This window comes from Dendrobates tinctorius, unplaced genomic scaffold (assembly GCF_039654945.1).
Source record: "Dendrobates tinctorius isolate UK_male_01 unplaced genomic scaffold, ASM3965494v1 ptg000086l, whole genome shotgun sequence".
In the NCBI taxonomy this organism is placed as follows: Eukaryota; Metazoa; Chordata; class Amphibia; order Anura; family Dendrobatidae; genus Dendrobates; species Dendrobates tinctorius.
In genome coordinates, this window is record NW_027361754.1 from 31,485,095 (window position 1) to 31,497,188 (window position 12,094).

Genomic DNA, 12,094 nt, shown 5'->3' on the forward strand with positions numbered 1-12,094 from the left:
ATATATATATATATACGGAATATATATGCTGTCATAGGCTCAGGAAAAAATGTTACCGGTAAGTAACCTTGGTGTTTTCCCTTGACCCATGACTGCACACCTGAGAGATTTCTGGAGAATTTGAAACACCTTAGGAAAGGACCACCACGTGCAGCACCCTTCTACAAAAGGTTAAGTCAGCAGAGGAGGATAGGTCTAACCTATAGTGCCAAAAGAAGGTTGACGGTGAGGAACAGGTAACAGCCTTACAGATTTGGTCAATTGATACCTCTGCTTTCTCTGCCCAGGTCGCTGCTATGGCTCTGGTGGAGTGAGCCTTGATGCCATCAGGGATCGAAGCACCACTAGCTGAGTATGCTACACTAATGGCCTCCCTAATCAATCTGGCATTAGTACCCTTAGACACCGCATAACCCTTCCTGCTACCCTGAAAGGCTATGAATAGGGACTGGGACCTCATCCACTGGCTAGTCACAACATATATTCTAGCAGCGCCCTCCTAACATCTAGATTGTGAAATTTCGTTTCCCCCGAATTTTTAGGGTTCTCAAAGAAGGCAGGAAGGATAATCTCTTGACTTTAATTAAATTTAGTGACTACTTTGGGCAGATATGCTCGGTCTGTTTTCAACACAATCCTATCCTTGTATACCTGCTTATAAGGCGGACTTATAGAGAGGGCCTGCAAATCACTCACCCTCCGAGTTGATGTAAGAGCAACCAATAAAATTGTTTTGAGGGTGAGGTATTTTATAGACAAGTCATGTATGGGCTCAAATGGTTCCTTCGTAATGGCCTCTAATACTAAGTTTAGATCCCACGGGGAAACTTTTGGAATCGGGATTGGTTTAGACCTATGGCAGGACTTTATGAATCTTGCCACCCATCTATTCACCACCAGGTTACAATTGTATAATGCACCCAAAGCCAAGACCTGAACTTTAAGGGTATTAATGGCTATTCCCAGTTCTAACCCCGACTGTAGGAACTCTAAAATGGGACCAATTGGAGGTTTTTGGCTTAACGGTTTTCCCAAGAACTCTAGGAATTTACTACACGTTCTGCTATATATCCTTGTAGTTATTGGTTTCCTACTCTTTAGCAAAGTAGAAACTAGCCCTGGCGAGAACCCCCTACTACTCAGAAGTGACCTCTCAAATCCCACGCCGCAAGATGGAACCCCTTCACTTGGGCATGGAATATTGGACCCTGGCTGAGGTCTGTAAATCTCCGGCAAGATCCATGGATCTGACAGCGACATTATGCATAATAGGGAGAACCAAGGTCTTTTCGGCCAGAATAGGGCAATCATAATCACTCTCGTTTGATCCCTTCTGATTTTCCTCACTACTGTGGGAATCAATGCTACCGAAGGAAAGTGTAAGCAATCTTGAAGTTCCAAGGAATCTGTATGGAGTAGAGATGAGCGACTTTGCCATTTTTGGGTCGAGTCGAGTTTCATGAAACCCGACATTCGCAAAAGTCGGGTCGAACGAAATCTGCTGATTATCGTGAAAAGTCGAAGGTCGACTTAAACACGAAACCCAATGCAAGTCAATGGGGGAGAAAAGTCGGCAGTGTGTGGAGGACAGGAAACACACCTACAGTGCCCATTTTAATGCCAAAAACATCAATTCTTATTACTTAAGCTTGTCAACCTTAATTTACTTTATAATAATAGTTAGGCATTGAAAACTGGGGGTTATTTAGCTAAAGTTGTGGGGGGGTAGGGCTGGCTCAAGATTTTCGTGGGCCCAGGGCCAAAGAGTGTCACTGGGCTCCTTTAACACATGCCACAATTCATGATCCTCTGATACGGCAGAGAAATAGCGGTATAGTACAATGAAAAATACTTCACTTCTTAAATCACATGACTGATATCCATTTTAAATTCTCCAATAGCTCCAAAAACGGACAGTATTGTGATGCTTCAGGGGTATGGACTGCGTCCGAGAGTGGACCCTCTGGGGCGCGGAACTGAGGCCCCCGGGACGAGCGCACCAGGTGAAGCCGACCCCTATACAGGGACCGTTAGGGGCAGGTCCACGGGGGTCAGAAACCGCGACAGCTGTAACCTTGAGGGGCGGCTCGAGGGACTGGAATGACTACAGGCTTCAGAGGTTTACAAAGGGACGGGACTCCGTGCAGGAGGAGAGAGGAGAAAGCACGGACGGCAGACAGACAGTGGCAGGAGTACAGGACAGGGAACTGAGCAGACACTGGAGGACGGAACAGAGACAGGGTACCGGGGAATGTAGGCAGTGGCACCCGGACAGACAGGACAGAGGACGGGCAGGGAGACAGGACAACAACAGTGGCAGGGACTGCAAGACTGAGACTAGGAAGTGCACAAGACAAGGAAGACCTATAGACAAGCTATAGGCGGCCAAATTAGAGCAGGTAGGCACACAATAATCAGGCGTCCTCTCCTTATGGGAGACACCTGATATATCCCCTGCTGGTGGTCGATTGACTGACCGCTAATCGGTCTAAGCCCACCACAGGGTTAAACAACCCGACGGCCGCGCGCCCGCGACCTAGTGCGCATGTGCGGGCCAGCAGCCGTCGGGAGACCAGGGAGGCAAGGCATGCGTGAGCAGGAGGAGGGGGGAGGCGCGCGTGAGCTGAAGAGAGGAGGAGGCAGCGGCACGCGACGGGCCGGGTAAGTAGCAGCAGCGGGGGGACCCGGTGCTGGGGGAACGGCGGCGGGCACGACTGCCGCTGTTACAGTACCCCCCTCCTTACATCTCCCCCTTCTGAGATTGGCTAAAAACTTTTTCAGAATTTGTGGGGCATTTACATTCTCCCGAGGTTCCCAGGACCTCTCCTCGGGACCAAATCCCTTCCAATCGATAAGGAAGAAGGTTCTTCCCTTGACTCTTTTCATGGCCAGAATGTCTTTAATTTCAAAGACGTTATCGTCCCCCATTGGCTGAGAAGAGATAGGAGCAGGACGGAACCGATTGAGAATGACAGGTTTAAGGAGCGAGACATGGAAGGCGTTAGGAACCCGGAGTGAAGCTGGAAATCTCTATTTGTATGCAGCATCGTTAATGCGTCCAAGTACTTCAAACGGCCCGATGTACCGAGGGCTCAACTTGTACGAGGGGACTTTCAGATGGATGTGTTTGGTTGAAAGCCAGACTTTGTCACCTGGATGATAAGGTGGAAGGTCTCTCCGTCTTTTGTCTGCATGTTTCTTCATCCGGGCACTGGAGTTCACGAGAGCCTCCCTGGTCTCTTTCCAGACTTGCGAAAAGTCAGCGTCGAGAGCATCTGCTGCAGGAACCCCCGAAGACGTGGAAATGGGCAGCGGGACGCCAGGGTTCTGACCTGTAACCACAAAAAACGGTGACTTGGAGGTGGACTCATTAGGATGATTATTGTGTGCGAATTCTGCCCAGGGAAGAAGTGAGACCCAGTTGTCCTGGTGGGCATTGGAAAAGTGACGCAGGAACGACGTCAGAACTTGATTGACTCGTTCCACTTACCCGTTGGTCTGAGGGTGGTAGGCGGAGGAGAAATCCAAAGATGTACCCATGAGCCGACAGAGGGCCCTCCAGAAACGAGAGGTAAACTGCACACCTCGATCGGATACGATCCGTTGAGGGAGTCCATGCAGCTTGAAGATCTGATGGACGAAGATCTCGGCCAACTTAGGAGCCGAAGGCAAGTCGGGTAATGGGATGAAATGGGACATCTTGGAGAAGTGATCTACTACCACAAGGATAGTAGTACACCCAGCAGAGGAAGGCAGATCTGTCACGAAATCCATGGCAATTTGCCGCCAAGGCGCCTCTGGAACAGGTAGTGGGTGAAGAAGACCAGCGGGCAGATTCCTAGGCACCTTGTTCTGCGCACAAGTAGTACAGGATGCTACAAAATCTTTCACGTTCTGCCGAAGAGAGGGCCACCAATAGTAGCGGAAGAGAAGCAAGCGGGTCTTTTTGATCCCGACGTGTCCTCCAATCTTAGACGAGTGCCCCCAACGTAGCACCTCCAGTCTTCTGCTCTGTGGAACGAAGGTTCTGCCGGGCGGAAGGGTAGAGAAGCTCACGGGAGCCACGGTGATGATTTTCGTAGGCTCAATGACATATGATGGATCCTCCTCCAATTCTGGTGATTGCTGAGACCTAGAGAGGGCATCCGCCTTGGTGTTCCTATTCCCGGGTCGAAAATGGAGCTGGAAATCGAAGCGGGAAAAGTACAGTGACCATCTAGCTTGCCTGGCGTTGAGTCTTTGAGCGGACTAAAGATAGGCTAAGTTTTTGTGGTCAGTGAAAATAATAAAGGGATGAACCGCCCCCTCGAGCAGATATCGCCATTCCTCCAGCGCCATCTTTATAGCGAGCAACTCCCAATCTCCGATTGAGTAGTTACATTCAGCAGAGGAAAAGGATTTGGAAAAAAACCCACAGGGAACCAGACATCCGGATGATGCCCGCTGGGAAAGTACAGCCCCAGCCCCGGTGGAGGAGGCATCCACCTCTAGGATGAAGGGCCTGCTGGCTACAGGGCGATGCAAGACTGGTGCAGACGCAAAGGAGCATTTCAAAGCAAGGAAGGTGTCTTCTGCCTCAGGAGGCCAGGAGTTCGATTTAGTTCCTTTACGGGTCAGGGCCGTGATGGGCTTGGTCACAGAGGAAAAGTGGGGAATAAACTGTCTGTAATAATTTGCGACTCCCAGGAAGCGCTGAATGGCTTTCACACCGACAGGATGAGGCCATTTGAGGACGGCAGAGAGCTTCTAGGGATCCATCTCCAGACCGGAATCAGTGATAATGTAGCCCAGGAAAGGCAACGAGGTTTGCTCAACCAAGCATTTCTCCAATTTCGCATAGAGATGATTCTCCCAAAGGCGTTGCAAGACCAGGCGAACACTTCTTCGATGCGAGGATAGATCAGGTGAGAAGATGGGAATATCATCTAGGTACACCACAACACAGGAGTACAGTAAATCCCAAAAAACCTCTTTGACGAATTCCTGGAAGACTGCCGGGGCATTGCAGAGTCCAAACGGCATGACCAAATATTCATAATGGCCATCGCGAGTATTGAAAGCCGTTTTTCACTCGTCCCCAGTGCGGATTCGGATCAAATTATAGGCTCCTCGCAGATCCAGTTTGGTAAAGAGCCGGTCCCCCTCAGCCGGTCGAAGAGCTCTGGGATCAGCGGAAGAGGATACTGATTTTTAACAGTGATATTGTTCAGCACTCGATAATCAATGCATGGCCTGAGGGATCCGTCTTTCTTCCGGACAAAGAAAAAGCCCGCGCCAGCAGGAGAAGAAGATTTTTGGATGAAACCCTTGGCCAAATTTTCCTGAATGTACTCTGTCATGGCCGAGGTTTCTGCTGGAGACAGGGGGTACATTCTCCCCCTAGGGGGGTGGCTCCTGGAATCAACTCGATGGGACAGTCAAAAAACCGGTGTGGCGGCAAGGAATCTGCTTCCTTCTTACTGAAGACGTCGGCATACGTGTGATACGGAGCCGGGAGTCCTGAAAGGTCGACTGGCTCCTGAGGCGGGTGAGGACGGACCACCGACAACAGACAGCTCTCCTGGCAAGTATGGCCCCAGCGCAGAATCTCCCCAGAGCGCCAGTCCAGAACCGGTTCATGCAACCTGAGCCAGGGTAAGCCAAGGAGAACGGCGTGAGACAAGTTGGGGAGGACATAGAAAGCTATCATCTCCTGATGAAGAGCTCCCACTCGGAATTCCACTTCGGCAGTAACCATAGTGATTAGTTCCGGAAGTGGTCTGCCATCCACAGAGGAAATCGCACATGGGTTTTCCAAGGTAACCACCGGAATCTGGAACTTGTCCACCACCTCTAGCCGAATGAAATTACCAGCCGCACCCGAGTCCACATACGCCTCCACAGATCTACGCTCCCGACCTAGCATAATCAAAGCAGAAATGGTAAGGGGCAGAGAGGAATTAGGGTCACCTAGGGAGGCCTCTCTTACCTGGCCTAGGTGGAGGCGTTTCCCGGTCTCACAGGACAGGTCCGTAGAAAATGATTGGCTCCGCCGCAATACAAAGGCCCTTCGTCATCCTCTCCCTGCGCCATTGCTCTGACAATCTTAGACGGTCAACCTGCAAGGGCTCAGGGGCGGAACTGGTAGAGGGTGCTGAGGAACATGGAATAGGGGCTTGATAGAGCCTAAAGGGTCTCTTCTCCCTGGCTGCTTCGCGAGAACGCTCTAGGAACCGGAGATCAATACGGGTAGAAAGGGATATGAGGTCCTCTAGAGTGGTGGGGTTATCCCGACCAGCAAGCTCATCCTTTATTTTGCCAGAAAGGCCCCTCCAGAAGGCTCCCACCTGGGTCTCATTATTCCACCCGAGTTCCGAAGACAGTGTCCGGAAGCGGATGGTATACTGTCCCACGGTGAGCGAACCCAGACGTAGGTTAAACAGAGCCTCAGTAGTAGAAGCCAACCGCCCAGGCTCATCAAACACCTTGCGGAACGTGTCAAGAAAATTTTGGCTACTAGAGACCACAGGATCATCCCTCTCCCACAAAGGATTCACCCAGCCCAAAGCCTCTCCCTCAAGGTGGGACATGATAAACGCCACCTTGGCACGGTCAGAGGGGTATTGCTGGGGTAACAGCTCAAAGTGCAGTCTGCACTGGTTCAGGAAGCCCCGGCATAGCTTAGGATCCCCGCTATACCTGGGGGGTTTTCCCAGGCGAGGTGGGGGGTGAGAAGCTGGATCCTGGGGTTGGACCGAGGCAGCCGCCGAGGACTGTAAGGACAGTAGGCGGTCATCGACGGACACCATGTAGTTTAAGATGTGGGACTGGGCGTCGCGCTGCTGCGCTAGCTCCTGCTGGAGACCTGCTAATATGGGAGCATGCCCTGGGTCGGCAGTTTGAAGGGCAGAAAGCCGGGAGTCCATGGACTTCATAAAGGACATAATGCGGGTCTGGTTTTCCCGCAAAAAAGTAATTCTTTTTGCGTAGTGGACGCGGCTCCAGCGGGGTCCATGGCCTGATTATACTGTGATGCTTCAGGGGTATGGACTGCGTCCGAGAGTGGACCCTCTGGGTCGCGGAACTGAGGCCCCCGGAACAAGCGCACCAGGTGATGCTGACTCCTATACAGGGACCGTTAGGGGCAGGTCCACGAGGGTCAGACACCGTGACAGCTGGAACCTAGAGGGGCGGCTCGAGAGACTGGAATGACTACAGGCTTCAGAGGTTTACAAAGGGACGGGACTCTGTGCAGGAGGAGAGAGGAGAAAGCACGGATGGCAGACAGACAGTGGCAGGAGTACAGGACAGGGAACTGAGCAGACGCTGGAGGACAGAACAGAGACAGGGTACCGGGGAACGTAGGCAGTGGCACCCGGACAGACAGGACAGAGGACAGGCAGGGAGACAGGACAACAGTGGCAGGGACGGCAAGACTGAGACTAGGAAGTGCACGAGACATGGATCACCTATAGACAAGCTATAGGCGGCCAAATTAGAGCAGGTAGGCACACAATAATCAGGCGTCCTCCCCTTATGGGAGACGCCTGATATATCCCCTGCTGGCGGGCGATTGGCTGACCACTAATCGGTCGCCGCCCACCACAGGGTTAAACAACCCAATGGCCGAGCACCCGCAACCTAATGCGCATGTGCGGGCCAGCAGCCGTTGGGAGACCATGGAGACAAGGCGCGCGTGAGCAGGAGGAGGGGGGAGGCGCGCGTGAGCTGAAGAGAGGAGGAGGCGGCGGCACGAGACGGGCCAGGTAAGTAGCAGCCGCGGGGGGACCCGGTGCTGGGGGAACGGCGGCGGGTACGCACATGCGCACTAGGTCGCGGGTACGCGGCCGTCGGGAGACCAGGGAGGCGAGGCGCGCGTGAGCAGGAGGAGGGGGGAGGCGCGCGTGAGCTGAAGAGAGGAGGAGGAGGCGGCACGCGACGGGCTGGGTAAGTAGCAGCTGCGGGGGGAACCGGTGCTGGGGGAATGGCGGCGGGCACGACAAGTATATTACTCCATATAGTATTATGGCCACCGCATAGTGCGCCCTACAGAGTAATGAGGCCCATATATTTCTCCATACAGAATCATTGGTCCTATATAATGTTCGATACAGTATATGATGAGCTCCACATAATGCTACAGTATATGTTGGTCACCATGGATGAAGCTCCACTGTCTTATGGGCCCAAATAATGCTCCATATATAATGGGCCCCATTTCTAAAGCTCCAGTGTATAATGGGCCCTGTAAATGCTGCTCCAGTGTCTGATGTCCACCTTTGGAATGCTCCAGTGTATGGTGGGCCCCATATATCATTCTCCAGAGTATAGTGCTCCCCAAAAATTGCTCCCAACCTTTAAAACAATTAAATAAGTCTCCTCACTTGGGAATCCCTGTACTCTGGACTCTTCGTCGCCCCCATCTTCCATCTCTCTGCACTTGGACTGTTTAGGCAGAGGGCGTACAGACGTGATGTTATCGTGCTCTCTGATCAGAATGTCACTGTCAGGAAACGCGGAAGACGTCACGGCGGTGGAGCAGGGAGAGGTAAGTATTTCAACTTTGCAAGTGCTGTGATCCTGAGCAAGCAGGGGGGGCCCACTCGTTGGCGACGGCACTGGCACAGGGCCCCTCATTGTATGGCGGTGTGTCTGATGGCGGGTGGGGTGGGGGTGGTGGGCCCTCCCCTCCCACCAGCAGAGACACTTTTCCACCAGCAGAGACACTTTTGTGTACTATGAGGGGCCCTGTGCCAGTGTCGTCGCCCATGAGTATGCCCCCCACCTGCTCAAGGAACCTGCACTTTCATCTGCACCTTCCTCTGTAAGGTGGTATAGTATGCGGGAAGGGGAACCTGAGTTTCATCAGTGTCAGATTCTGGCTGTGTAGAGTGCGAGGGGAATGTAGTGGTCTGGGTCAATGTACCAGCAGAATCATCTAGCAGTGGCTGGGCATCAGTGCACTTGTGGCGCCCACAGGAGTACGGTTGCCACAGTGGCATTACCTTACTCCTAGGGAGTGTGATGTCATGCTTGGGAGCAATCAAGGATCTCTCTAGCAGTTAAACCAACACACAACACAGTTCCCACTCCAGGCCAGCAGGGAGAGCTCTGAACCTGACTGCTGAGGAGCTGCTCTCTGTGGTCAGGAGGAGGGAAGTTAGGGCAGTCTGTGAAGGGAAGGGGAAGTGTGTGGACGTGAGAAGGGGAGCTGGAGGATGAGCAGAGTTAAGGCTCCCACCTAGCTGGAGCGCATGGTCCAGATTCCAGTCTCCGAGTTTGTAGGGACACTGACGGTCCTGCAGCAGAAACCGGAGGAAGTAGCAGCTGTAAATGCTCTGTTCCAAACTAAGGCTCGGAGGCCCCAGCAGTGACGTGTGTGAGCCAGAAGGAAAAGGCTACGGTTGCCTGCCATATGAGAACGTTCCAAAAGAAAGTCAACAGGGGGCACTTCAGTGAACTCAGTACTGCGAGAACCTCAGATAATCGCTAGAATGGATGCCACACTACCTATCTGCAGAGAGAGAATTCCTAATTTGCTTCCAGGCTGACCAACTCCTCCATCTGTTCTCTGGGTCCTGGATGGCACTTACCAAGTACAGGTAAAGGAATTGCACAACTGTGTCTGTCCTCTTTCTCCTGTGCCTGGCGCACTGCTCTGCTACATCCTGCACACCATCTACCAACTTTTTCATCTGCCCTGCGACTACGGCTTCTACATCTTAGCTGCACCACATCTGTCCCAGAGAAGCGACACTGCAACGCTGGTCAATCTGATCAGAAACCACAGGTGGCGCCACGTATCATTCACCTATAACCGTTATTCACCCCTTTGCATGGACGCCCAGGGCCAAGGACCGGGTCATCACCACCGTGACACATCCCTCTGAGACACCGGCCTGGTACTGATTAACCCCACTGCCCTGGCTGGCGACCCACACTCCATGTCAGATTCATCTTGGACTGGGGAATTCATGATTTGACTTGATAACCCAGGCATGGTATGGGAGAAAGAGCTACATAGACTAATGTGAAGTGTGGCCTGCTGCATCATTCACTTTTGGTGGGGGTGAAGGACACAAGGAATGGGGTTCTTCCTGTCCAGGAGCCAACACTTGACGACTCAGTGCTTGCATTTTTTGAAACTTCAGAAGAGGAGGGCATATTATCTGGAGTCTGTTTCCGCAATGAAAGACAAAACCAGTTTCTGATGCTCCGGCTTTAAAAGCGGTTAACCTACTCCCAGAATAGGTAGCCTTCCAGGCCTTCCGGAGCCAGACCATGATGCCGGCTCAACACCTCCTGCCTTAGCTGCTATTGTGCTTTTGCCACTACCAGAAGATGCACCACCACCATCAGTACCAGCTGGCCCCCCCACACCCACGTCCGCAGCCTCTTCCACTATACTTCCAAATTTTGGACAAAATGTACCCAAAATAACATCAGATATATGGTACTGTATCAGAAGCGTACAACTCTATACAGTCAAAGGATAATTGTCAATCTCCCTATATATTTCATGAGTCACACAGACGCTCACAGGCTCAGTACGGATTAGACAAGAATATAAAAAGTAGAAAAAGGGTACAGTATCATCAGATAGCAGGTATATATAGTATAATTTAAACATTCTAAATCTCCGTATATATTTCTCCCACCTAGCCAGAATTCTACTCCACACTGATGAGGGGCAACACCCTGAAACAGCTGTCTGTGGATGGATACCTGGCCTTGGTAATTCCCTTGTCATATCTGTAAACTCGTAAAGAGCTGGATATTGACTTAAAGGGCCACTTAATATGGTGGTAATGGTGGTTTCCGAAAGGAGCCACTCCTTGGCTGGGTCCTTCCCTGGAGGAAGATCTGGCTAGTCCCATGTTTGAGACTCTTAAATGAGGCTCCACAGACTTTATTTGCATATTCGTATATATTTCAGGAGGCAGACACAGACGCTCTCAGGCTCAGTATGCATTACAACACAATATAAAAAGCCATAAAACAGTAATGGATCTGAAGCGTACAGCTGTATACAGTGTAGGGGTCATTGTCAATCTCAGTATTTATTTCCAGAGTCAGAAACAGACTCTCACTTGGTCAGTTTGGATTAGACCAGAATATAAAAACCAGTAAATGGGTAATGTATCACAAGCGTAGAGCTGTCTACAGTGTTGGGGTAATTTTTAAATCTACATATAAATTGCAGGAGATAGGCTGAGTTCACATTTTTTTCGCGTTTCCGCGGCGGTTTTAACCGCGCGATTTTGCCGCGAAAACGCGAAAAATAAGCATCCCATGCATTCCTATGGGATTCCGCAATGCTGTGCTAATGCTGCGGTTTTTACCGTGGCGGAATCGCTTCGCGGTAAAAACCGCAGCATGCTCATTAATTTGCGGAATCGCGGCGATCCCGCACCCATAGGAATGCATTGTTCCGCTTATTTCCCGCATGTGGCTGTGCACACCATGCGGAAAGTAAGCAGAACAATTGCGGATGGTACCCACGGTCCGGAGGAGAGGAGACTGTCCTCCGGGCTTTGGGTACCATATCCCTGTAAAATATAGAATTTAAAATAAAAAATATTGTTATTCTCACCCTCCGACGTCCCGCGCAGCCTTCCCGCTTCTCTTCACGCTCCGGTCCCAGTAGTCCTTTGCGAAAATGCTCGCGATGACGTCCGTTCTCGCGGGATCGCAAAGTCTCGCGGTCATTCGTGCGACGTCATCGCGAATAACCGCGAGACGTCGCGATCCCGCGAGAACTGACGTCATCGCGGGCATTTTCGCAAAGAATTACTGGGAACGGATGCGCGGGACATCGGAGGGTAAGAATAACACCGTTTTTTATTTTTTTTTACATTCTATATTTTACTACTGATGCTGCATAGGCGGCCTCAGTAGTAAAAAGTTGGTCACACTCGTCAAACACTATGTTTGACGAGTGTGACCAACCTGTCAATCAGTTCTCCAAGCGATGCTACAGATCGGTAATTTCCGCGAGAGTTCCGGTACGTGTGCACTTAGCCTAACCCACAGACTCTCACATGCTCAGGATGGATCACACCACAATATAAAAAGAAGATCCGCAAGAAATAATCACACATGTAGGCCAATGTTC

The 12,094-nt window shown here is 51.4% G+C and overlaps 1 pseudogene; it reads right to left on the reverse strand.

Annotated features, from left to right (window-relative positions):
• LOC141098101 (nicotinamide N-methyltransferase-like) overlaps window positions 1–12,094 on the reverse strand; it is a 44,814-nt pseudogene that overhangs the window by 11,524 nt on the left and 21,196 nt on the right.